Source organism: Ursus maritimus, unplaced genomic scaffold, assembly GCF_017311325.1.
Source record: "Ursus maritimus isolate PB19 unplaced genomic scaffold, ASM1731132v1 scaffold_6, whole genome shotgun sequence".
Lineage (NCBI taxonomy): Eukaryota > Metazoa > Chordata > Mammalia > Carnivora > Ursidae > Ursus > Ursus maritimus.
In genome coordinates this window covers 73,623,804-73,628,706 of record NW_024426774.1, presented here as the reverse complement: position 1 = coordinate 73,628,706, position 4,903 = coordinate 73,623,804, and positions in this window count along the sequence as shown.

The following is a 4,903-nucleotide window of genomic DNA, read 5'->3' as shown; positions in this document are numbered from 1 at the left end:
GGGGGGGGGGGGGGGGGGGGGGGGGGGCGGTGGACGACCACACATTGGGATCCCTGCACAAGAAGTTGAAGGACTAGCAGAAGATTGCCTCCTTCTTATTTTGCCAAGTAAGAATCTCAAAAGCAAAAAACAAATAACCCACACTCTGCTGTCACCATCATTAAGAGGGGACAGCCTAGGCACCAGTAAAAGCAGAACGACAGGGGAGAGCCTGAATTTGGAGGTAAGCACGATCCTTAAAGCTAAATACATGTTGGCTTTAAGAAAAACTCGTCCAGATTTTTCTACTTTGGCTGGAAACATATGAAAAGGTCTGACACAATTGACTTTGAACATGGCCTGCGTGGACTAGGTAACAGTGTTGTATCAATGCTGAGTTTCCTGATTTTGTTAACTGCAGGGGTTATGTAAGTCCTACACTGGAAGAGAGCGTCCTTGTTCTTGGGAAATACGCCCTGAAGCCTTGAGAAGTAAAAGAGCATAAGGCCTGCACTTCACTCTCACATAGTTTGGGAAGAAATTGCAGACACACACACGCACACACGCACACGCACACACACACACAGGTATTCAGAGAGAGAAAGAGCAATAAAGGGATAAAGTGTAAACAAGTGATAAATCTGAGGAAAAGGTCTACCAGAATCTTTGACCTCTTCTTGTGACTATTTACATATTTGAAATTATATCAGAATTGAAAGTTACCAAAAAAAAAAAAGTTAGTAGTGATTCTCCAGAAGCGTTAGTTTCTCTTGGTGCATTATCTATTTTGGTACTGTTTGAATTTGCATGAACACACGTGATGCTTGCAACCAGAAAGAAGAAAACATAAATGATATGGGGCGCCTGGGTGGCTCAGTCGGTTGGGAGTCTGCCTTCAGCTCAGGTCATGATCCTGGAGTCCTGGGATCAAGTCCCGCATCAGGCTCCCTGCTCAGTAGGGAACCTGCTTCTCCCTCTGACCCTCCTCCCTGCTCTGCTCTATCTCTCACTCTCCAATAAATAAAATCTTTAAACACACACACACACACACACACACACACACACACACATGATAGAAATTAAAGGAAAAAAGGAAAGGCCATGACAGGCTCAGTCCAGCATTTTGATACTTGCTGATCTGGCCTAAGCGCCCATTCTACAGACGAGGAAATCGAGGCCCAGATAGGAGATAGGGCTTGCTTAGTAGTAGCACACCAGTGGGTATCGTCAGAGTCAGGACTCGATGAGGGCTCCTGCTCCCCGCAGTTTTCTTCCATTCCAGGATACTGTCCCCTATGCTAAATGGAAGGCCTGGAGGGCAGAGCAGAACTAAGCAGGATGCAGGGACTTGTCCTCTCTGAGGATGCTGCATCCCATAAGGATGCATTCCTTCAAACTTTTGTCCCCACGAGCTTCTCCTTACACATTTACTCATTCCATAGGTGGGGAAACTGAGACCCAGAAAGTTCTGGAACTTGCCAAGAAAATACAGCAAGCTCCAAACTCTGTAGTCAAGGGACAGAGTAATTGGCCAGATTTGGCTAAGTCATCTTAAACTCAAATAAGAGAGGAACAAAAGAATGGAGGGTCCTTAGGAATTGGAGGTAAAAAAGGAGGAGGAAACCGTAAAGTGTCTGGATTAGAAGAATAACTTTCCTCTCCTACTCCCAGTGTGGTTTCAGTTCCCTGAGTTTGAAAAAAGAAACGGTGTTTTGCAGGTACGCCATGTCCTACAACTTCAGAAGGCATCGCTCACATGCCAGTCTATGAAAATGGCTCCTCTTGGGGCGCCTGGGTAGCGCAGTCGTTAAAGCGTCTGCCTTCGGCTCAGGGCGTGATCCCGGCGTACCGGGATCGAGTCCCACATCAGGCTCCTCCGTTGTGAGCCTGCTTCTTCCTCTCCCACTCCCCCTGCTGTGTTCCCTCTCTCGCTGGCTGTCTCTGTCAAATAAATAAATAAAATCTTTAAAAAAAAAAAAAAAAGAAAAAGAAAATGGCTCCTCCTGGAGTTGTGGAGTAGACAGACTGCACAGCTGTACACAGCAGCCCTGAGAGAGTCGTTTGCTGTTCGGTGGCAAAGAGGTGTTTGGGTCAGAGACAGGAGTGACTAACACTGTGGTCTAGAGATTAACCAACGGGTGATTCCATCCATTCAGTCAACCACTATTTATTGCCACAGATTATATGCCAGGCATCACGCTAAGGGCTGGGACTTCCCAGGCTTGAAACAGATGTACCCTCTAGTGTGGAGCTGGGGGGAGTGACAGGGATGGAGAGGCAGCCCTCCCAGGACAAAAGCTAACCTACCCCCGCCTCCTCCCCATCTGCCCAACCTTCTCCATCCCTCAAGCCCTGCCCTCCCCGAGGAAATCTCCAGACCACTCCCCTCCCTCCCCTCCCTCAGCACAATAGACTGGGGCTTTTGGCCTTTTCTGTGGGTCTCCTCCACTGGGGGGCCAAAGGCCCCTGGGCTCCAGGCTGCGATGCAATTCCTTCCTCCACGGGACCTAGAATTTATTCATTCATGCATTTGTTTGTTTCACTTCATTTATTCCACAGGCATTTGTCTGTAAATGAGATTTTTTTTAATGAAAAAAAAAAAAAGAGATATGTACCAATTGTTTAAAAAAACATTGAACAAAAAACATTGAAAAATAAAAAAACATTGAATGTAGGGGCGCCTGGATGGCTCGGTGGGTGGAGCGTGCAACTCTTGATCTGGGGGTTGTGAGTTCGAGCCCCACGTCTCTACACCCAACATGCACCAGATGTGGGGCTCAAACTCACAACCCCAAGATCAAGAGTCACGTGCTCTACTGACCGAGCCAGCCAGGCGCCCCCAAAACAAAACCGTGAAAAAAAGATCAAACAGAGCAGGGAGGCGCGGGTGGCTCAGTCAGTTAAGCATCTGCCTTTGGCTCAGGTCATGATCCCGAGGTCTTGGGATCAAGCCCCATGTTGGGCTTCTTGCTCAGCAGGGAGCCTGCTTCTCCCTCTGCCTGCTGCTCCCCCTGCTTGTGCACTCCCTCTCTGACAAATAAATAAATATTTTAAAAAATAATAAATAAATAAAAATTAAACATAGCAAAAGCAAAAAAACAATTCTCCCTCCAACCTCCCAGTTCCCCTCTGAGACAATTACTCCTCCCGGTCTCTAAGTCTCCTTGCAATGATTTCTAAGTGCTCCCTAGTGTATAAATACACATATATGTATGTGCGTGTATATTGTTTGCCTTTTTTCACACAAAAAACAATGCACTTACACACTGTTCGGCACCTTGATTTCTTCTCTCTCAGCATTGTATGGAGGTATTTGTTCTCTATCAATGCTTGCACACGTTCTCCTCGGCTCCACCCAGTTCCAGGGTACAGCTGCCCCGCCATTTTTATCAGTCCTCTGTCAGTCGACCTCTCGTCCATTCCCAGTCTTTCGTGGCCCTGAAAGTACTTCTCCATATATCTTCATATATTTGTAGGAGCCTAGGTTCCTTGAAGCGTAATTGCTGGGCAACGGGATGTGCACTTTGCATTTGGATACATATCAGCCAGTGGTCCTCAAAATAATTGCACCAATTTGTATGAAAAAACACTTTTTGATGGGGCTCCCAGCCGGCTCAGACAGGAGAGCACATGACTCTTGATCTCAGGGTTGTAGATTAAAGCCCTACGTTGGGCAGAGAGATTACTTAAAAATACAATCTTAAAAAAAAAGAACAAAACAAAACATTGCTTTTTGGTCTTTGCCAATCTGAAAGATGAAAATAGTATCTCTTTTTAATTTACTGTCTTCCTTATGTTTCCAAGCCATTGCATTCCTTTTCCTTACTACTCTCCAACAGTATTTAAGGAGCCAGTATGCACCAGGCTGCCCATCCTTGCAGTCACATAAGGTGTCTGGGACTACGACATGTTTAAGGGCCTACAGAAAGATTTGAGATCCGGGGTGGGGGCATGTGTTAGCATATGTATATATTTTTTTTTTTCAGTTTTATTTATGTGAGAGAGAGTGAGAGAAAGCATGAGGGGGAAGGGTCAGAAGTAGAAAGAGGCTCCCCCCTGAACAGGGAGCCTAATGCAGGACTTGATGCTGGAACTCCGAGATCATGACCTGAGCCGAAGGCAGACGCTTAACTGACTGAGCCACCCAGGCGCCCGGCTTCCAAATATTTTTTAAACGCTAGAAAACGGAAACTCTAATGATACTATTTAATGTCACCCAAACAAAATCTTATAGCAAGCCTGTTAGCTGGAAAACCTGAAACACAGGAAGGTTTCATTACATGCAAAGAAAGCAATTTGTTGGTTTAAGATGTTCTCATTACAAAGAATTTCCAAGTATGCGTGATGCTTTTGAAGAAATTAGAGTCGGTTTTAAATTAAATGCATTAATTCTGGTTGGATAATTTCACAATCGTAATTATTTGAATATCTTTTTTTAAAAAATGCCCACAGGGCACCTGGGTGGCTCAGTCAATGAAGCGTCTGCCTTCGGCTCAGGTCATGATCCCGGGGTCCTGGGATCGAGTCCCACATCAGGCTCCCTGCTCAGCGGGGAGTCTGCTTCTCCCTCTGCCTGCTGCTCCCCCTGCTTGTGCTCTCTCTCACACTCAAATAAATAAATAAGGTCTTTTTTAAAAATGCCCATAAAATGACATTTGGTGTGGGATCAGATCGAGTGTTGGTATGTTCTTGTGAATTGGGTGGGGTCTCCAGAAGTAAGTGATGGTGGTTTGTATTTAAAAAGCCTGTAAGCCTGTGAACCAGACAAACAAGGAAGGTCTCGGTCCTCACGGAGCTTATGGTGCAAAAACAAGCTGGACTTTTCAGCAAAAATCGGAGACAGTGAAGGGGATCAGACCCGAGCCTTGGGCTAGCCCAAATCCCCCCCGGCCCCTCTCCCAAATCCCTGACTGTCCCGAAAAAC